Source organism: Drosophila albomicans, chromosome 3 (genome assembly GCF_009650485.2).
Source record: "Drosophila albomicans strain 15112-1751.03 chromosome 3, ASM965048v2, whole genome shotgun sequence".
Lineage (NCBI taxonomy): Eukaryota > Metazoa > Arthropoda > Insecta > Diptera > Drosophilidae > Drosophila > Drosophila albomicans.
Genome location: NC_047629.2, coordinates 27367807 through 27391491, shown reverse-complemented (window position 1 = coordinate 27391491; position 23685 = coordinate 27367807). Strand labels below are relative to the sequence as shown.

At 39.6% G+C, this 23685-nt stretch overlaps 1 protein-coding gene across 1 annotated transcript in view; it reads right to left on the bottom strand.

Moving 5' to 3' along the window:
- Positions 1–23685, bottom strand: part of LOC117568755 (frizzled-2) — a 102038-nt gene that overhangs the window by 72927 nt on the left and 5426 nt on the right. The window contains exon 3 of the mRNA XM_052005858.1: positions 2804–2861. The gene's annotated coding sequence lies outside the window, so the exon portion shown is untranslated. The remainder of the gene's footprint in view (positions 1–2803; positions 2862–23685) is intronic.

Here is a 23685-nt window from a genome sequence, read left to right as displayed (position 1 = left end):
GCAATGGCTGACTAATTTATTAATAAAATTTATAAATGTAACTTTCAATTCAAATCATTTTAAAAAGCAACAAAATGTATCAGCTATGTCATAAGAAATAAATTTCAAAATTCTGATTTATTTCATATTGTCTCTGGGTGTCAAGTTATTGCGTCAACCTTTACGCATGAACTTGATGAAATTGCCTTTGGCTGTTACAACATTGTTGGCTTGCTTTTATGCCTCCAATTTCCACTTGCCACTCCACTATGAAAAGGGGTGGCCAGCCGCATCACAAGAAGCCTCAACTCTATGAGTAGCTGCTCTCCTGTTCGCTTGTGCCTCACTCGCTCCCAAGTGTTGCGTTGTTGTTGCTGTTGCTTGTACCCAGAACGCAAAACGCATAACGCAGAACTCTGTACGCAGCTATCATCAACAACAATAACAACAACGCCAACGACAACAACGACAACACACAACACAAGGCACAAAGGAAAAGCTTCAGCCTAACTCAATGCCTCATTCCCCCCTCTTAGGCATAGTGCTACTGTAAGTTAAGCGTCAAAAGTTTTGATAGCTTGTAAGCTGCCTGCTGGAACTGAAGCTGGAGCAGGAGCTGGAGTGACTCCTCTGCCATGTAAAGGCTCCTGTCTCCATCGCAGAAGTAAGCCACATTTTTCATTTTTAGTTGAGCGAAATTTTTTAACACAAAACTTTTATGTAAAATGTCTTGCGAGATAAAAGTTTAAATTGTCAATTGAAAATGTTGTTGGCAAAAGTTTTTTTTGATTAATTTTCACTGCGTTGCGTTGCGTCGTTTTGCGTCGTTGACAATAAAGATGAGCGAGAGGATGCGAATGAAAACAGAACGGAAGAAAGTGTGGAAGTCCCAAACATTTACATGTTCAGTTCGGCACGAGGCAAACAAACAATTGAGCACATTAACGCGCAGATACACAGCGCGAAAGAAAGAGAGAGAGAGAGAGAGAGAAAGAGAGGGATGGAGCGAGAGATAAGGCAAGAAAGAGAGGGATGATGTGGGAGAAATACACACAACAAAAAAAAAAAAGAGTCTGCTGCGATTTGCATGTGAATGTGTTGAAATAGAATTTAATGGCAAAAATAACAATGAAAAGTGAAGAGCGAACAAATAAAAATAAGCTGCAAAAGTCTATCGAGAGCCAGCGAGTGGACAAAGGCTGAAAAGAGCGAAAGAGAAAGAGGGAGAAGGTAAAAGAAAGAGCCAGCAACAGTAGCCAGGGAATTGAAGACTTTGATAGGCAAAGTTAAGCTAAACACTTTTAGCAATCACAGCTTTTTATTGATTGCTTGATTTGAATAAAAAAATAAAATATATAAAAAAACGTAACATTCTTTACATCATTTAACTCGTTCTCGATTACGATTTAATCAGGCTAAAAACATTGTTAAGCCTGATTGCGTTTTAATGTTTGCATTAAAGTCGATTAAATCTGAAAATTAATTCCAACGACTTTTTTGGGTAATACATTTGATATACCTTCGATTTATCGGTAGCAAACCAGTCAACCTGCATGTATTTAACCTGTTTGTGTCAAACATTCATTTACAGGGTATTTTTGGAAATGTATTCTGCCATTGGTTTCATTTCTCTATACTTTACTAATGCACATTTTCTATTTTCCTCCTATTTTTTCATCTCATTTCTCGCTACGCCACAACCTTTGTCATTGCCAGCTATCTATTTGTCTCTCACTTTGCTCTTCTCTCTCTTTCATTCAGCACATTTCTCTTTCTGTCCACTGATTTACTGTTCGAAAAGCCATTTTGTACAATTTCCACACGATTGATTTCGCAAATTCTCGCCGCAAGTGCCCCCAGTAGCGAAATATCACCCTCAATTCCACCTCAACCCTCAATCCCCGCCCCATACTCTGAGTTCTTTTGGGTTTTCGGGCAGGTTTCTACACTTGTAATGCCTTTTGCCCTGTAGCCACAATTACCCAAAAAGCCGATCCAATTGCTTCCCCCAAAAGAGGACACCCTTCCCTTTCGCATTCCACATTCACACTAGTACTTTGCTCTGGACTTATCGAGACACATCTTTTCCTCTCTCCCGTGCCTTGTTGGTAATGCAATTAAGCCGCTTCGCATCGCCTGCAATTCATAAATATTTTATTTGACCTCAACCAGTAACAGTAATAGGAACAGCAGCGGCAGCAGCAGGACAAACCCGTAAAGGATGGTAAAAAAAAGAATATACATACTTATGTGCCTCACATAGATATTGCGTATACGCCAACGATAGCAGCCAATATGGTTTGCTACTTTTTGGGGTCATTATTACTTAACGCCCGGGCAATGTTAGGCAAATTGCTTTTCGGCCATGACCAAAAGAGAGAGAGAGAGGGGGAAAGGAGCTGCCAGAGGGACACTGTTTGTCGAACATATTAGAGCTGCATGAGCTTCCGTTTGCTGTCTCCGACTCCGTTGCTCTGTGTGTGTCCAACCCCCAACTTGGAAACAAATGGCGTGTGGCAATGGGAAAAGCAAAAGCAAAAGCAAAGGGTTAAAAGGTGCGGTTTGCCACGCTCCACACTCCACGTTCTACACTCGATGTTGATGTTCCATGTCGCGGCCGGAAACAACCACCTAAAATGGACACCAGCTGCATTTGCTTTGTCTTTGCCTTGTGCCCTGTTTACTTTTCATGGCTTGGGGTCCTTTTCTTTGCTTTGATGTGCCACAAATTAATTGCCTACAATTAGGCGCTCTGGCAAATGTCACTCACTCACTCACTCATTCGCCTTTCTTCCTTTTCCTTTTCCCCATTTTTGACACTTACCGTTGTTCCTGTTTGTAACGTTAGCTTAAAGGCTTGCCGAGCGTACAGTAGTTAGAGTCTGCAAAAGGAAAAAAGAAAAACTGTTTTGTTAGTGCAAAGTTGTTAAGAGTCCCGCAATGTCCACTACGACTACTGACAAAACATATGCCATTACAGCCATACTTGTGTCTACTTGTGGAATGTCTGTCACAAGCAGACAACAAACCCAAAAAAAAAGCAAAGAATAAAACTAAAAATAAAAGTGCAGAGAAGAAAAGGGAAGTGTAGGAAACTTGCTTTGCGAACTTTTGCTTGTACTCTCAGCCAAAGAGCGAGCGAGACTTTTGCTAATGAAAAGTGTCTGCCGTTGGCTCTCGAAAACTTTTATCATAGACTGTTCCCAAGTCCAAGTCCGAGTCCAAGACCGTGTCCGAGTTTGAGTTTGAGTTTTCGAGTCCAGTTATGGCAGCGGAAGTTACTTTATTTTTTATTGAAATAAATAAAAGTAAACGATCGAATAGAAAAGAGTCTGTCAAGTCGCAAATGTTATACACTTACTGTGCAAATTGCAAAACGTAACGAACACTCAAACGCACACCACCAAAAGTTATAATCTTCTGCAGCAGGTCTATTTTTGATGGACGAAATGAAGTGAAATTCGAACGCAAACTTTTCGTGCCAAACAGAAATTACATTTTTGGTCAGCATTTTTATTGTTCGCCAGCCAGGCCGAAAGTCCCTCGACATGTGCTTAATGGGAAGCACAAAGCACTGCCCCAAAGATTTATTATCGAATGTCAGTTTCTATGGCCACAAAACACACTCACACTCAGACTCAGACTCTGTCGCATCTTCACTCTCTGTGGATCGTTGCGGCGCAAAAACATTTGTTATAATCAAAAGTTCTTGACTATGCGCTGATTGCGCTCTGTGCTTTGATTTCTCCTGAACTTTGCCAAATAGTTTTGCCATTTTGCCATGCAAGAGTCGCGCCTCGTATGCGCAATTTATTTGGCTTAACGTTGACAGTTCAATAAGCCAAGCCAGAAAAGTCTGACTCTCCGTCTGTCTGTCTGCCAGTTCGGTTCTTTAATTTTCATAAATAACCCAGCGAAAACGGAAAAAAACGCATAGAAGTTGTAGGCCAAGAACTATTGCCAACTACCTGAGAGCGAGCGAAGCCACTAATTACGCATACGCAGCGTTGAACGCTACGCCACGGGGTTGCAAAAGTTCGAAAGTTCCTTAACCTGCTAGCTAGCCTGACTGCCATTTCAATAACTTCTGCTGCAGTTCCCACACAGATACAAGGGATTTAGCATAGACAAGAACGAAGGGTCGACAGACAGACAGAAAGGACTGAAGGCAGTGCCAAAAATTCTGGCTTCCATATATCGTTTTAACATAATTTCTGTGGCAAAATTAACTTTATGAACTGTTGAGCGAACTAGCGAACTGGCGAACAGGCAACTAAGGATGGAACAGGACTGTCTTTGGAGCGTGCGCCGCGCAACCTGCCACTTAAAACAAATAACAAAGTTTTGCTTAACTTTGCGGCAAGTCGCTCGCTGGGCTCGCAGCTCGATACAGTTTTGCCCTTCCGTCTGTCTACCTTCGTTTTCGGTCCCCAGGAGCTGCTATGCCCTAGTCTTGGCAAAATTATAGCCAGACACAAAGCGATGTCGTCGTCGTCTTCGTCTTCGTCGTCATAGTCAACGACGTGCGGTGCGGCTTTTGTCTTGGGCGTTGCAGGAAATCATCCGCAGTGTGTGCGACCAAGAAGAGCTCTCCGGCACTCTGGCTCTCCTGGCTAAATTACATATGAAAATGGATTTTATTAAAAAGAAAATGGCTGCGGTGAGCTGCCGCTGCCGCTGCTGTTTACATTACACCATCAAGAACAAATTGATAGCTGTGAAGCTATAAATAAAGACATTCAGCAGACAATCAAAAGCGCCCAACAAAATAAAAGACTTTTTAAGCATTTTTATTACTTTTACTTCCGACATCAATTGGCTAAAAGTTTGCGCTTTCATTGCAAATTAAAGAAACTAGTTGTTAAACAGGCTAATTGTGTAGTGCTAAAGCCACTTATTTTGGCAGCGAGCACAGCACGTCGCCAATATTACTTAAGGCCCACTAAAGAGCAGTCAATAAAAGTCTGGTTTTCGGCTTGTTTTCCTTTTATTTTTTTATTTGTGGCCAATTGCCTGCAATGCAGCTTTGAGGTAATTGCGTTGCTTTCAACGGGCCAACAAAACAATGAGTGTTAACAGCGAGCTCAGCCAGCAGAACACCTCACAACCCACACACACTCACACTCGCATGCAAGGAGCCTGGTTTGGCATTAAAATGGCGCCAAGTTTTGGGGCCAAACTTCATGAATTTTGAATGCACACGCACAATGAAACTAAGGCCAACACACACACACACACACAGAGAAAGAGAGACCCGGACACTGAGCCAGTCGGGCTTTTTTTGTGCTGACACAAGACCTGGCCGGAGTCGGAGTCGGAGTAAGGGACGGAGTCGGAGCCGTGCTCTTTGTAGCTGTCGTTGTTGTTGTTGTTGTTGTCGACTTCCGACGACGACTACTTAGAGACGCCTAAACAGCTTCATTACTTTTATGAGGCTGGCGGCGCGCTTCGTTGGCTTCGCTTCGTTCTCGCCCATTGTCTGGGGCCATCGCAGACTCCAACCCGACTCCGACTCAGTCATCGTCTCTGGCCAGGCGCAAATTTGTTTGTGTAAATTAAATGAAACGACTGTAAAAATGCCAAATAAGCTAATTTGCGGTTAGTTTCCCCAACAACAGCACGACAGGCACGCATATAAACGAGACCATAACTCTCTCGCTCTCTCTTTGCCAGCTCTTAGTCCCCATCATTATCAATCAAAAACAAAATGGCGGGCCACAGTCATTGCTCACTTTAACGGCAACCGACTCCAGTTCGAGTTGGGGCTCATCAAATGTGCATAAAGCGAGGCGTTCACATCCAATCGGAGTTTGCCCAGTCGACTGGCTCAATGTCCGCACTCTTTGTCCGTCTTTCCGTCTGCTGTGGATTGTGCTCGTTGTTGTGGTCTTTGCTCGTCGTCCGGTTGGTCACTTTTTTTCCTGTGCGGAGCTAGCTGCATGCTAAATGCAGACAAGACTCCCTTGGTTATTTCAGCCTGGCCATGAATTTTGCATTAGAGTTTAGTTAAAGTGCAGCTGGTGCGAATATCAGCAGTTGGAGCAACACAGCGCATTGGCAAAAGTTTTTATGGTGCAAAAACTATAGCGAGCGAATCGAGAATGACACTGGGACTGAGACTGAGAGAGTCGTTGGGCATTAACTATGCAAACGGCGTTTTAAAGACCTTTTGATTTCAGCACACGCTGCATAGAACGATGAATTTAAATAACTGCAACTATGCAGTGTTTATTTTAAAGTTGTAGCTCTTTAAATTACACTTTTTATAACTACTACCTATAGGGTAGAACGGTATTATAACTTTGTGCCTCCAGGAAATGTATTTAATAGGAAGAGGAGGCATCCCCGACCATGTATATTGATCAGCTTTATACAATTGTGGTATACATTACTGTATAAATATACCAAGTAAGGCCTTTGGTATATATTTTTTCAGAAGGACCATACAAGGTATATATATTCTTAAACAGCTGCTGTGCAATCTGATATATCAAATACGGTCTTCGGTAAATATCAGTATTTTTTCGGTATATTATTTGATATATTTTACAATTAACATCGCACTTTTTTGCCTTTATTCAAAATGGGTAGCTGGTATCTCACAGTCGAACACTTAGTAGTACTTAATTGATATACCAAATATGGTATTTGGTATATTTCAGTATTTTTGCGGTATATTATTTGATATATTTTAAGAATTATACCGCATTGCCATACAGTCGAGCACGCTTGACTGTAGCTTTCCTCTTGTTTTAAATATAAAATGCAGCAAATTGAATCGACTGTTTTGTTATTAAATTAGTCTAGTTAAATCAGCGCAAATTCATGACAGCTATTTAGCTGAAATGTCAATCAAATGGCCACAAACAAAAAAAAAGTTGCTGACAAACAAATTGCAAATGAGTTGCATATCAAATGGTCATTAGCAATTCGTAGGCATTTTTAATTGAAATTTTATATGCCCATTGGCAGAGTGTTGGCACAAAGTTTGCTGTCAACGCAGCTGAAGAGGAGGCATGAGGCATGAGGCAAGAGGCAAGTGCTGGACACGCTGTTTTGCATATCAATCTGAAAATCAATTAGAACTTGCTGGCACGCGCCAGTTGCCCAACTTTTTTCATTAAAATTAAGCTGACACAGAATGGAGAGTGGAACCTATGGGATACAACTTCAACCTGAGAGTGCTGCAAACTTTTGTGTGCCGCACACAAAAATGTATAATTACGGGCGTTTACGTAGAGTCCCCAGCATATCTCTTGCTCAGGCTTTGGCTCTGGTTCTGGCTCTCGCTCTCTTTAAAAGCAATCCCCGCTTACAGTTTACATTTTACAAACACCAACAACAACAGCAACGAGAACACACTCACATCCTTTGGAACGGTTAACATCGTTGGTTTATAGAAAAAATTTGCATAAAGTGCGCATAAATTATGCCGTGAAAAAAAGTTATAATACCATACTTACAGTACAGTAGAGTGCGCCAGGATGACGACGATGACGACGACGAGGATGAGTGGGAAACTCGTGTGCTGCTATCTGCCCAATACCCGCTCGCTTCTTCCTCTCCCCTTTGCTCCATATACAGAACAGTCTGTCGCTCTCAGGTGTGTGTGTGTTCCTGGGGCCGCATGTGACAGAAACTGCGCAACTTTCGACAGGGATCCGAAGCGGAATGAGCCACAAACCAGTCGCTCTTGCTGTTGGTTCTTCACTGTTTACACTTAAGCACAACGACAACGACAACGAGAACAACAACAACAACGATGGCGACGAGCAACAAATTTGTTTAACAAAAATTTCATAAAATAATGCAAAAGTTTCACTGCTGCTCCTATAATTCATTCAGCTGGGGCAGCTGTTGTCGCTTTGCTGGATTACTTTGCTAGGCGCCCCGGAACTGACTCCACTCCAAACTGCAACTAGAAAGTTGCCAAAGCAGAATGTTTATCAATTCATTAGAGTGCCGAGCGAGGCAAAGCGAAGGGCGAGGCGATAGAAATTGTTTGCCCATCAAAACCCAATAACAAGCATCTGTGATCTGCGAGCCACTTTCTGAACTGGCAGTTAATTTGTCACTTGGCACAAAACTTTGCTTTAGCCAACTCAATCTGTACAGTTGATAATCAGACAGATCTCAGCATAGCGTAGCGTTAATAACAATATCATTAAAGCAAAGTTCTTTGCAAACTAAAGGCAACTAATATTGCGAGTTAGCTTTTGATATTCTGAGAAGTTCGTCAAAAAATATGGCAAACACTATTCTAAAAATGTTTATGAAAATGTGGAAAAGCTTTTCAATCTATTCTTTATTCAATTTGTAACAGAATAATCGAATTCCAATTTATCTTTCCAAGTAATTCAATTAATTTTTAGCATCGTTGCTTGCTCAATCTTTGTACATACATTATAGCAGGATTTACATACATTTCCCCCCTTTTCGGCATCGATTTGATCATGGAAAATGCCCACAACTTATTGGCTCATCTCTTCCGGCTCCGTTTTGGCTGCCTTATCCAATCGAAATCCAAGTCCAAATCCACTTAATTCATTGCCTAAGCCTGCTGCTTGCCAAGTCCTCACACCTGTCAAAGCGTCCACTTGCGCCTTAATTGAATTCGTGTAAATCGTCCAGCACTTGCTACGGCCCGACAGCCATCTCTTGAGCCCTGTCCAGAGGCTTCTGTTTCCCCCGCGCTTAATGAGGACTGACAGGCGACAAGCGTAATTAAATTTTATTTTAGTGTTACATGCAAATTCTGCTTGCTTTTCGCGTTCATTCTCTGACAGGAGCCGACACACGTTGCCGTTACTTCCTCTTCGGCCTGGGGTTTGTCTTTGTCTCTGATTTGTTTGGGGTTATCTCGCATACCTATGTGAATTAATGCGGGGTTGGGAATCGGGCTAATTTATGAGCTGGCCGAACCATAGGCGGTCTGCGGCAGCTCCGCAACTCCCTTTTCAAATGGGATCTAATTCCATGCACGCAATGGGCAACGTTACGTATTGATTCCACCCTCACGGACGTTGCGTATACGCCGCATATGTCTTGCAGATCTCATGCTATTGTTTGTTTGCAGAAAGGACTTTGGCCTGTGCTACTTCTGCGCTTGATTATGATGGAAGATGTGCCACAGACTCCACAACTCTCTCTTTGTCTGTCTCTGTCTCTCTCTCTCTCAACTTCGCCGAAGACAGCTGCCTCTGACAATGACATATCGTCATCATTAACACTTTCCTATGTGTGTGAGTTGGGCTCGGGTCCGTTGTTGTTATTTATTTACTAAGAGCTTGCTCTGATTTCTGCAAAATGTTGCCCAAGCAATTTGTACGCAAATAGTATTTAGTTTAGTTGTAAACAAATTTGCATTGCATCGTCGACTTGAAAAATAAGTCAAGTGCATTGACAAGCGCGAATATCTCATGACTGCTTTCCCTGTTCTCTCTCTTTCTCTCTGTCTCGCTCTCTCTTGCTTTTTCTCTCTGTCCGCTGTCAGTTATCAGTGCCGTCAATTGACATAGAAATCCAGTTGCAGTCGACTGCAGTTACATCTCGACTGTGACTATGACTGAATCATGACAACTGCGCCTAACAGACGCCAATAACGCAGCAACGACGACAGCAACGCCCACTACTTGAGAGCCAAATCGAGAATGGGAGTCAAACTAGTTACAAACGCTTTTAATTAGCCTATTGCCTTTTACATGTGCATTCATTTGCATAGCTGTTCGTTGGCCCGGAGAGTGAGAGTGGGAGACGAAGAATGGAAGGGGCATGGCAGCGGGTCGCTTTTAATTTTAATTATATATTTTATACACGATCTTAGCCTATAGCTAAGCAGAATGTAACCCGGTATTGTAATACTTATAAAGTCAAACGACATTTCTATTTCTACAAAGTAGTTTCTTTGATTTAAGACTTATAGCATTATGATATCATGTGCAATAAATTTTAGCAAAATGATTTAAAACAAACTCACAGATTTCTTATCATTTGTGACCCAAAATTGCAAACACAAATCTGACTTTTATTCTTTACAGTCAAAGAAAACTAAATTGCGATAATTTTGACAAGCAAATTTATTAAACAAAACTAATCAATTCCCATTAAAATCAAAACATTTATTATATCTTCATTTCAGTTTAAATACTTTATGAAAGTGCCAACAAAATGCGTTTAATATAGAAATTTAATCTAAATTTATTCCTTTAATTTATTTCATTTGCTTTGTGTATAATTAGTGAAAGCAACTCAATAAACATTTCGATTGTTGTACAGTTTATCATAAGCACAACAAAGTGAAGAAGTAAAGAAAATTTATTGAACAAAGCTAATATGTTCACATTAAGAACTGATAAGTTATATTTTTAATTGCATTTAAATATTTCATAAAAAGTGCCAACTAAATAAAATTAATATAGAAATCTAATCTAAATTCACTCTTGAAACACAATTAGAGAAAGCAACTCAATAAACATATCAATTTCTATACACTTAATTATACATATGATAGTCATTTATGTGCAACAAAGAAGTGAAGAAAATTTATTAAACAAAATAAATTAGTTCACATTAAGAACTGAAAAGTCAAAATATTTTTAGTTGTAGTTAAAATGTTTTATGAAAGATATTTAATTTAAATTTATACCCTTCATTTATTTCATTTATTTTGATGTATAATTTGTAAAAGCAACTCTCTATAAATATTTCGATTTCTATACACTTTATCATATGAAAAGCAGTCATATTTTTCTTGCTCACAGGAGTGAAAATAAGTACAGAAAGTTTATTGTAAAAAGCATATTAGTTCACATTAAGAACTGAACAATAATATTTAAATATTTCATAAAAAGAGTCAACTAAATCCAATTAATATAGAAATGTAGTCTAAATTTATACTTGAACCTCGATTAGAGAAAGCAACTCAATAAATATTTTGATTCCTAAACACTTTATATGGATAACGGTCATGTGCTCCATAAAAGTGAGATTATCTTAGATTGCGCAGTTTTTTTTTTACAATATCAAACACATACTTCATAATAGACAATAGATAAGCTTCCGCTTTCAATCATCTTTGTTTACTTAGCTAAGCAAATTGAGAGCTATCACAGCAACGCGGCAGTTTACCAAATAATTTACCACAATAAAATTACAGTTTCGCTGGCTCGGCTTTTAGTTAAAGCTTCATGCCAGACGCCATCACGATTGTAGCCTGTCGTCTGGCAGAGTGTGTATATACTTTTTGCAGTAACTGTCTGTGTATAAGTGAATGTACTATATAGTAATTAAGAGGCGCTTGAAACTGTGCCGCGTTGCAGTTGCTCCAGTTTTGTTGGATTGCTGCCACTCTCGGTCTGGCTGGCTGGGATGTCAGTCTGAATGCTTGACTGACTGAATGACTGACTGATTGTCAGGCTTGTCTGCGAGTATCCACAAACGCCATTGTCAGCAATAAATAGTCAAGTACATAATACTTATAATTTATTTTGCATAAAAATCCAACTTGGCATATGAGACTGATGCTGATGTTGTTGATGCTGTTGTGAATCGTTGCTGTTGCTGTTGGTGTGTTGCTGTATTTGTTGCTTTTACTGTTGCCCCGTCGCGTCGTCGCACTTAGTTAGATTTATGGTAAAGTCAGTCGAGCAATTTGCGTGGGTAAACATGCACTAAAACTCAATTTAGAGGCGGATATATGTATGTACATAAATATATATATGTATACAGCTACATGTTACAGTGCCAGCGAATTGTGTGCTGACACAGCAAGAGCAGCGCGCAATTTAATGCGATTTAGGCAACGCAAATTGAGCGAGCCACTTGAATGAGTGAATGAATGAATGAATGACTGACTGTAGAGCAGCAACAACATCAGCAATGGCAGCTGATAAGGATAAGAGTGCTAGGAATCTGGCATTCTATCGTTCGTTTTCTCTCTCGGCCTGCCTCACTTTATTAAATTACATACTGCAGATTCGCCGCGCTCAACTCTCAACTCGCTGCGTACACCAATTAATCCCAACTGGATTTGGCATAAAGATAAGACAACGACCTCGTTCCCCGTTCCTTATTTCCCACTTCCATTTCACAGTCGCAGCCACGTCCACGCTCCACGTCCAAAACGCCATCGCTGCAAGGCAATCTGCCCGAAAAACTCTCCCACTCGCCCACTCTCTCTCTCTGTTTGAGCTCAACTCTCCACGACGAGTCTCCCAAATGTGCCGTTTGACAATTTTCAGCGCGTGGCAAGGCGAGGCGAGGCCTCTCTAAACGGCCTCCATTTTCATTCCCAGCCCGCCACTTGATACAAGCAGATAAGTCATTTTTATGTGACACTTTGCCTTAAATATTTCACATTTCTGCGGCCATTTTTTCTCGCTCTCCGTCTCTCTCTCTCTCTCTCTCTCTCTGTCTTGCTCTCTGTGTGTGAAGCAGCACTTACTGACTAAGGGGCGCCATTATACAAGACAGTCGCTCTTTCATCTCTTTCTCGCTTTCTATGACAGCCACTTGCTGGTAAGCTCTCTAAGTAGGCGACTGGGCAATGACACTGTATAGTGTAAGTATATTCCATTATAATGGAGGCAGCGCATTTAATGGTTTATGATCCTCAGGCACTGATAGCCTGTCCACTGTTTTGGCACAGGCCCCGATTGACCTTCATGGCTAGAGGCAAAGCAGTTGGCAAAATCTTGCGGATGCTTTCCGCTGAATATGCATTACAATCACGGACGGAATGTTAATGGGAAAACTGCGTCGAATTAACAACAAGTAAATAAAATATTATGGTTATTGAAAAGTCAATGATAACTTCAGTTCTTCAAGTCAATTTCATTTAGTGCTCTATTTACTTGACATTCGGCAATTTTAGGATAAAAAGCAAATACTTGATAAGCTCAAATTCGTGAATTTATATTATGTTATAAATGATGAAATAGAAACATTTGCGTATATGAATTAAGTATGTTAAAAAAATTAATTAATTAATGTTAAATTCCAGCTATTTTTTTTGATATTTATTAAAGATAACATAGGAAATATTTTTGGAGCCATCCAGACTTCAAGATTCATGCCAATATATCAATCATTTAAACACCAAATTCAAGCATATTTTATATCCCTCTCAACTTACTGCTATATAAGTCATCAATTCGAAATCTATTTTTAGTAATTTCTAAAATTCATTTGTTTTAAATATTATATATTTATATCTTTGAAAGCTACTTAAGCGCCATCTTGAGTTAATTTTCCGTAAGTTAAAACTACGCCAAACTATATCTCGAGATTAATTCCCTAGCTTAGCTTTCCCAAGTGACAATATATCAAACTAATAATCGCTAACGAAGCGAATCTTGCATATCCTGCTTCCTCAATGCGTTTTTTGTGGACGTTGAACGTTTCTCCTGATTCATGATCCATGCTGCAGTCAACTGCCATGTGGCAGCTGACATAATCACAGCCAGAGGCAGACATGATGTGCGCTTAGAGTGGACGCCGCTAGTGAAGTTGGTCAAGTGGTCAAGTGGCGTGACAACAGCCACGTCAAGAGCCAAATAGCCGAAACTGGCCAGGCTTTAGTCCGGCTGGGCAAGCTCATTTGTCATTAACATCGTTTGCCACTTGCCACATCAGTTTTGGAGGTGCTGGATGCTGTTGCCATTGCTGTGGCTGTTGATGGCAATGTGGCACGGCTGCGGTGCAGTTTAGCATTCAGATTTGGTCAGTTTTTGCAACTTGTTCGCTTTAATGGACTTGACGCGTTGCCCGCATCAAATTGGCGATGCAAACACAGTCGAGTTTTTTGGAGTGCGTGTGTCTAGCGTTGACCAAGTTGGTCAAAGCCCGGGCTAACTGGTTTGCCAGAATTAAGCAATTTACTATACTATATAACACATATATACATTTTGGAAGCTGGAAAATGTACTCGGTAATTGAATTGAGTGCCGTTTGCCATCATCGTGTGGGCAAACATTTCAACAGCTACGCTTAATTATAAGTCCCGTCTCTGAGCTCTTGGCTCTCTGGGGTTTCAGTATTTTTATACCCGTTACTCATAATATAAAAGGGTATTATAACTTTGTGCCACCACGAAATGTAAGTAACAGGAAAATAAAGCCATCTCCGACCATAAGTAGTCAGGTATATTTCGTACTCTATGGTATATTTTCAATGTAATAGTATATCGATATACGAAACATAGCATACGATATATTTTAGTGTTTCTTGGGTATATGAACTTGGTATAGACTGGTATATTTCGTGCTCTATTGTATATTTTGAATGATAGTAATAATAGTAAATATTAATATACCAAATATAGCCATCGGTATATTTTAGTATTTTTTTGTATGTTAGTTTTGTGTATTTTCAGAATAATACTGTACTTTATTTATTGAATTTGTTTAGTGGATATCTCAAAGTCTAGCACACTCGCCCGCAGTTTTCTTGGTTGTTTTAATTTTTGGGGTTTTCGTTGGACAGTGGCCTGAGCACTTCAGCTCCATAAGCTGGGCTCCATAGAAATTCAAAGAGTCAACACAAATTATGATTGTTATTATTTTTACGCATTATTTACACACCTTTCTGGTCTTGTTTACATTGGCCTACACTCGCCCCGCACTCCGACGCTCTCCACTCCATTCTCCACACTCCATGTGAGGCGTCTAAGCCGCAGCTTTGCTGCCCGCTCACGTCCGCCCGAGCTGTGGTATGAGCGACCTCGTCATTCTACAATTTCAACGCCTTCTCTCAATCGTTTTGAGTTACATTGTTCACTTCAGGAGGCAGGGGCTGGGGCAAGGGGCAGGAGACAAGGGGCAGCTGGCATCAATTGACAGCGGCTCAATTTTGTCATGCCTCGTTTTTTCGATTTCCACACTCATGTATGGGGGGATTGAGATACGTGTCTGTGTCTCTCGCCCGCAACTCTCATTTGCGTGGGCAAATTGTTTCTATAATTTTTTAAGAGGCTTTTTCAGAATTTGTCCACACTGATGATATGAAAAATATCACTTGAAATTGAGTCTTATGACTATATTAGAGTGCGGCTTTATAATCTACTGAATAGAGCTGTCAAATTGGTTGCAAACTGTTCAGTTATAATTGTCCAAGCGAACTCGAACTTTATTTTTAGTAATCTCGAGTTGGGGCTCTCGACAAATGACAAATTTAATTTTAGATTAATTTGAACCCAATTTAAATTTATTTTAAATATAGCCTTTTTATACCAGTTGTATTTATTGAGGAACCTTTGCTTTGATTCTTACTTTGTTCATTAGAAAATGAATTTTACAATTCTCATACTCAAACAAGGCCCAACAAAATTGAAACACATTTTCCATAAAAATATCCCTTAGTCAATCAAAGGAAATTGTCGTTAGTTACACAGAAATTTTCAATTGCTTCTTTCAAAATATCATCATCAAACCGGAATTTTTATGCTTTGCATCAACTTTAATTGCATATTATTATTGTTATTGTTATTGAATTTCTGTTTTATTCGCTCAAGTGGCTCAAACAGCCACTCGGAAAATGAAAAACGAATTTTTACATGCGATTATTTTACAAATATGCAAATATCAGCTCGCACATCTCATCCCTTTTACACACACACACACAAACACACATAAAGAGGGACAGACACATTGAGATGTGATTTAAAATGTTTTACATATTGTTTTGGCTTTTCCGAACCATTTTCCATGGCATTTGGCATTTTGTTTGCACAACGCTTTTTGATTTTTAAACAACATAATAAATAAACGTCTGGCCACTTGATTGTGATTGTGATGAAAATCAATTTTTACTAAAATGTTTGCCAACATGCAAACATACTCGTATATATTTTTGAGCCTTGTCCGCCGCACTAACGATTAACGTTAGTTAATCGAAATAAATTTGTGTGCGAACGCTTGGAAATTTTGGAATTTTATCATCGCCGCCACATGCAAATCGCATTAGGCTCCATTGGTCAGCGTTGAAATCAGTGAGAGGCGAGGACGAACCTGAACGGCAGGCTGTCATTTTCATAATTGGCCAAAAAGCCAACAACGAACCGCACAACTATTAGCCAGCGCACAAAACTGACAGACGAAACTGTCGACTGACTGACGGACTGAATAGCTGAGGGGGGAAGCTGGAGGGAGGGAGGAGCCTGGTGAATGGCCATTTGGTTGTTGGCCCGTTATTAAAATTTAACGCCGCAAAAGCGTAAAATTGCCACATTTATCTACCAAATGTCCTTCTCCTCTCCCTCTCCCTCTCCCTCTCTCTCTCTCTCTCTCTCTCTCTCTCTCTCTCTGTGTGTGCTGTGCGTGCATTAAAAGTTTTTAAAATAACACAAATTGACTTTTGATGTTTCGCGGTTGATTTTTTTAATGGTGCGTAAAAAGTTTATTAAATTTTAAAGTATTTATATTTGCCTCTCTGTTACACTTGCGCTGCGTCTGTCTGTTTGTTTGCGAATTTCCATAAAAATAATTTTTCAATTATGCGAGCGACGCGACAACGTTTTCAACTGAATTTTCACAGTTGGCAACGGCTGTTGAGACACCCAAAACAAACACACTCGACTCACACACGCATCGCAACACACACACACACACTGTCATTCATACACACTCATGTTAGCAGGCAGAAGCACACGGCTGCATCGTCCTCGTGTAATGAAGTTTCAAATGAAGTGCGACAACTAACGGAGCAAGCGACACTAAAGGATCCTGGATGCTGGTTGCTGCTTGTTGTTGGTTGCTGCTTGCTGCAAAACGGGCGCCAACTGCGGTGTGACATTTTGTGGCAATAATGTCGGCAAAACGAACATCAGCAACACCAACAGCAGCGACAGCAACCATCGAGAGGAAACCCCTTTACTCTTCCACAAGGAGCATTGCAATAATTTGGCAGCAAGTGCTGCCAGTTTTTGGATGCGACTCAACTCAACTCGACTCGACTCGACTCTATTCAACTTCCGCTACAACGCCAAATGTAGTTGCTCTTTTTGTCTGCCTGTTTTCATCTGCGGAGTCGAGTTGGCGACTCCCAAAAGCCTCTTGTCTAGCCATTCCATTGACACTTCACTGTACTGTGTCCCGACAACGAGTGTGCAACGAGCTATTAACGTAACTATCAATGCTGCTCCCCAAAGATATCACGGCTGTTAGCCAAGGAATTTTTTATGTGCTTGCGAGAAGGAAAGATTCCTTCAAATAATGAAAATAAGGGAAACTATCATATAAGAATTTATTGTAAATAGTTTTAAATTATGAAAGTCGTATTGTTATTTTATATAGTACTTTTCAGACTAACAAAAAAATTTCCATTTGAAAAAATTCAACACTAAATATTTATTATACTATTTTAAAACTTCCTTGTTATATGGAAAATATGTTCAATGAAAATATAAATAAGGGAAACTTTAAAAAATTATTGTACAAATTATTAAATGAAATAAAAGTCGTGTTTTTTCGGATATTATTATTAAAATTGTAAGTTATAAGATAAAATGTAAATGTAAGGTTATCAAAAATAATTCCCTTTATAGAAATTCAGCAGTAATATATAAAAAATACATTACTTATCAGTAAAACCATATTCTACAAATATACCGCAAAAATACTAAATTATACCAAAGTATATCGGTATTGTACTTCATTTTAAATATACCTTAGAGTACAAAATATGGCAGATTGTCAGCCAAAGTGTGTATAAAAATAACGAGCAAAAGTCAATTATTAATAACCCAATTCTGAATAAATATGAAAGGCAAAGGAAAGATTTACCGAAATGCCAATGAATATTATAATTAAATGTGTAATTAATACACTCTTAAAAATTAAATTTCTTGCTGGTTATTGGTATTATCGCACGCTACTGTCTTCATAACTATGCTGCGTTGACTGTCAGTTATAATTAAAAGTATACAGAAATCCAAAAATTATATGCAGATTATTGAAGGTGATATGCATACGTAGATATTTGGAGCTCAACTCATTAGCACACGAAGCCTACGACAACAAGTTGGAATGCAAATTGTCGAAAATGTTAACGCTCTATAATTTCTCTATAAAAGTGTTGCTGTTTTCAATAAAACCATCAACAATTTGCATAATAAACCTGAACGAGAAACGCGCATTAATTTTGATTAAAATAAACTTAAATATCATACAAAGAAATGGAATGGAATGGAGTGAAGTGGATGGAATATAAGCAAGCAAGCCAAGCCAAGCAGTAGAGCAAGAAATATAAAACGAATTCATTTAGTTAGCACCTCGAGTCGCGGTGCGTGCTCCGTTTGTGGCAATAAAAATACCAACAACAGACAAATAGACAATTAATTATGGGCTACAAATAATAACAATAAAAATTAATAAGCATTAATGTGAGTTATGAAATTTTGTGCAGTAGCTGAGAAAACGACGAAGACGACAACGACAAACAACGACAAGCGAAGGCAAAGTTTTATCGCATAAATTTTTATAAAATGCGTAGAAAACGCAGCAACAAATCACGACGGCAACAAGAACAACAGCAACAACAAATATGAACAACTGCAGCTAATTATTATTTATATACTTGAGCAAACAGACTATATATAAAAAAATGTTATTTCTGTAGGTGCTTCACACAAAAACTCAAATGAAAAAGTGTGTGTGTGTGTGTATGTGTGTGTGTGGAGGCGTCTGCAACTATTTCGCTTATCTATTTGCTGGCAAAAAGTTTTGCAGCAACTTCACAGCAACAATTAAAACAACAAGAAAAATAGCAACAAATATCAACAAATTTTTACAGCGTCGTCGTCGGCTTTTTGTCTTTGACAGACAGAAAGAGAAACAAAGACAGAGAGAGAGAGAGAGAGCGAGCGCGGGCGAAACAGTCAAGTGTCGTCTGCGAAATGGAGAGGGGAAAAGGGGGGAAACTGGGGCTACGTTTGATTGGAATTCACTGGCAAGAAACGTAAAGCAGCAACAAAAACAAAAACAATAACAAACTAAATTGGCGCTGGCAGATCAAAAGGTGCCGTCGTCAAAAGTGTTAGGCGACAAATAGACTCAGACAGAGACCGAAACCGAAACAGAAACAGATACACCAACAAAGCAGCAAGAGAGAGAGCGAGAGGGAGAGGGAAGGAAGAGAGGGAAAGGGCTACGCTGATTATTTATGCAGATGTCTCTAGGGGCCTTGCATAATCATAATCATTTGTGGCGCATTTGTGGGTCTCCAATATTTGATCGGCGTTTAAACTGTTTTGATCGCATGTTGTCATCATTATAATGCTTTTCCGATTTCAAATTAAAAAGCGTGAAGCAAATTATTGAAATTTGCCACGAAATGCGACAAAATTCATAAGCGCCACAACACTCTCAGCGGCACAATTTTCTGGCCACTTGCTGCCTCTGATTGATACACGTAATTAATGTACAGCAATTAGTCTGCAACAGCTGTGCTGCAGCAGCAATTGAAGTTCCAAGATAAAGTGCCAACAGGCTGAAGGCAAATGGTAACTGCCAACTGGCAACTGGCAACATCACAAAACACTCAACTCTGCAATTCACTCGGCTGTCAAGTGTCACCGAGCAGAGGGACAACAGGGCGTATGATGTATGAGTGTGCCAGCCAATGTCCAGCAAAAGACAAATTAGCCAAAAGGTAATAGCACTTGGAAAAAGTGACCAGCTGACAAAATGGAATGAATACTTAAAGCCATAAAAAGCAGCATGGTGTGAACACAATTGTATTTAAAACACACAATGAAAATATCAGATAACATTGGCTAATCTAAGAATATGAAAATATCTATTAAAAACTAAAGACTAAACCAAAATAAATATTATACAATTGAAAAAGACTGAATGTGGTTTGTATAAATGCAACTCAATTCAATGAAAACTGTTTTAAAATAAAATTGCAATCACAAGATTTGTAGCCAAAACAATAAGAGGATTATCTTGTTCTCTTCCTAATCACATTGTTTGTTTTAAACTTCTTTAATATTTATACAATGATGATCACATTGTTTGTTTTAAACTTCTTTAATATTTATACAATGATGAGTAACCTTACTAAAATTTATTTAAATATTTAAAGCGAGGAAAGGTGAAATTTTCTTTTGATGAATTTATATTTTAAAAGTGTGTTGGAACTTTGAAGATTATTGTGATATATTATTGGAGAGAAACCAAGAGGAATAAATTAATGAAAAGAATCGAGATTTCCTGAGGCTTAGAATTAATAGATCATTTGTCTGCTTATAAAGTGTCCATCTTCAAATTAATGAATCGCTTAGCTATGCTTAACTTAAGTGTCCCTCGCTATAAGTCCGAGCATTCCACTACTCAACAGTCGAAATTAATTAAAGAAAGAGCTGTAGTAGAATCTAGTTAATCATTCAACGCCAGCTGTTTTTTCTTACAGCTGTTCTTACAGCCTGCATCGTATTTATAATTTGGAAATTAAGCGATTTGCAAAGTGCGTGGCCAATGAAGCTGGCGGTGATCCATTGAGCCAAGCAGCCAATCAATCAAATGCACAGCCCATTCCATTCTATATTCCATTCCATTCTTTTGCCAATCCCCTAGTCTGATGCCCATGAAAGCCATCCCCTACTTTAGTTTAAGCTGCCCGCTTGATTACCGTTCAAAATTGATTGATTAAATGCCGTTGTCAACCGCCGCCGTTGACGTCGTCGTCGCGCTCCTCTTCCAGAAGCTGTCAACGCTTTTGTCAACCTTCGTCGACAGCAACGAGAACGGGAAACGAGAATCAGACTAAGAATGAGAATGGAAACAAGTCTTCAGGGTAATCCCTCGGGTTTGCAACGGATGTGCTAGGATGCTGTTGTTGCTGCTGATGCTAAGAGAGAGAGAGAGAGTGAAAAACACATGCTTGCATTTTAATTTAATTACTTACAGCATCGAAAGGAGACCGAGCAGCGAAAAACGAACACACAGAACACACACTCCCACAGCAGTTTAATTGATTAATAAAGATTGTCAACTGTAACATTTTAGGGGATAATTTTCTTTCACACGTCGCAACGTCCCTCCACTTGACAAGGGTGCAGTAGCCAACAAACAGCGGCAGACAGATGCGAGTCAGATGTGGCAAGAGAAATGAGTGGCATGGGAGCCTCATGAGGTGTCCCATTTGTATGTGTCAACTTCAGCTTGGAGCCTAAGCAGAGTTTCGTTGACTGCGACTGACTTTGTGTAATAAATATTTAAAGCAACTTTTTTGTTGGTCTTTTATCTCGACTTCACAGAGCTGTTGCAGGTTGAGTTAGCTTTTTTATACCCGCTACCTATAGAGGAGAAGGGTATTATAACTTTGTGAATCCAGGAAATGTATGTTACAGGCAGAAGGAGACATCTCCGATCCCATAAAGTATGTATAATCTGGAATAGCAATATAGTCCGTCTTGCACGCAGATAAAGTTCGATTCAAATTTTCAAATTTAAAAAACGTTTACTTAAGTACTACGAATTTTAATTGCTGACAATCTAGTATATTTTGTATTTAGTATTTAGTATATTTTGCTCTATTTGGTATATTTGGAATGTAGTACTATATAAAAATACCAAATATAGTAATTGGTATATTTTTAGTATTTTTGTGCCATTGAATGTAATACTATATCAACTTACCAAATATATCATCTGGTATATTTTTAGTATTTTTGCTTTTATTCAGCGGGTATCTCACAGTCGAGCACACTTAACTGTAACTTTCATACTTGTTTTTTGGGAATAAAGTACACACAATATTTTAGCTGGAAACTATGATTACGAATCGAAGTTTCATTTTCATCATCGTAAATCTCAACCAACTGTCAAATGCCTGCATTCTATGGCACAATTTAGTGAGTGGCTCTTCATAAATCTCGGCACGTTACCCAATCTACTGTTGTAGCTTTCTTATCAGCTGTAACAGAGCCGTTGCATTGTGTGCCCATAATTGGCTTCAATTTGGTGTACAACTAAAATTACAAAATCAAGGGAGAAAAAGCACACACAAACTACTGCATAAAAATCAGATTAAACAACTCGATACGAGTCGATGTAAAAAAGAAGAAAAAAAAAAAAAAAAATGCGGTGGCTAAAGCCGCTGCCAGATAAGCGAATCGAGTGCAGAGAGGCCCACAAATTGAATCTAATCGTGCGACTATCTACGTGTAATTACAATTAACTTGTGTGTGCCGAGCCGAGTTGTTGCCGGGACTGAGACACACACACACAAAGGGCCCAAGCAGGGAAAACTAACGAGCAAAAAGATAATGAAATATATATATATGTATTGTATGTTTTTTCTGTTTGTTGTTGTGTTTGAACTCTGGACGCGATACGATTGCGTGGGCAGTGCGATAAGCCGGCAAAGTATAGTAACGGGACACAGGTTCATGTGCGCCCTCGCCCCCAACAATATAGTAAAGCAGGTGGGGCGATCGGAACAGATTCCGTTTGGCTTGGCTCTCTTGTGGTAGCCCAAAAACAGTTTCCATTTGGTAATCAATCATTGTCAATGCCGTCTGCCGTTTGCCGCCTGCCTGCCTGGCTGTCAATGCGGTTTTTGTGGGGTTCCATTTCGATTTTTCCGAAGGGGGAGGGGGGGTGCTCTGACAGCAACTTAAATTGCTTGCGGAGGAGTCGCATACAACGTATATACAACACACAGTTAGTTGGGCTTAAATATTTGTGCGATTTGCACGATTTGCCAACAAAAGGAAGCCGCGACGCTGCGTCGCAGGCGAAACCCTTGTGGAGAAATGAGGCCAATGTGAAGAAACTAATAAAAATCAAAAGGAAATCAAATTAAATAAGCAACAACAGAACAGAAAAAAGTGTGCTAAAAACTGAAGAAGGAAAATGCGAGGGAAAACGACAACAATAAAGCACAGCAATTACAGGCGAAAGAAAGCAGAGAGCGAATGATAAAGAAAAGAAGAGAAAGAAAACAAGACGGGAAGGCGAAGCTAAATTAAAGCAAGGACTCTGATAAATTTCTAAAGCAGACACAATGAAAATTACAACAGCAACAACAACAACAACTAGAGACGCGACATAAAATGCGTACAGCCGAGAAAGAGGAAAAGTCAAAGGAAAAAAGCTAAAGAAGCAAAAGGGAAAAAAGCAGCAGCAGCGGCAGCGGAAGGAAATGCCATTATGACGTAAATGTGCTAAAATAAAACAACATGGCGGACAACGTCAACGGCAGCAGCAGCAACAGCAACAACAGCGTCAGCGACAAGAAAGAAAGGACGACAAACGACGACGACGACGGCGACGTCGACGGCGAACCGTGTCGAAAGCGAGAAGCTCCCCGCAGCGCCCAGAGAGCGTAGCCCTAGTCCCATATATACTATATATTATGTGCCTGTGTGTATGCGCGTGTGTGTGTGTGTGTGTGCGTTTGGGGCTAATGTCAAAGTCAATCTTGGGAAAAACGCGTAGCGCATAAACATACAACAAAGTAAAGTACAAGGCGAAAGGCAAACGCAAAGGCAAAGGCAAAAGGAAACAACGGCAACTCGACAGCTCGACAGTAACCAACCCCCAAGTATCGCTTTTTGGGGGGCTCGAACCCGAAAACGACAACTCGATTTTTCTTTTGGCACAAGAAAAATTACCGAAATTAAAGCAAAAGAAAAACAATTTTCTCTTCTGTTTTTTGCTGTTGTTTATATTTTTTTTATTCTCACAACGATTTAGCTACGTA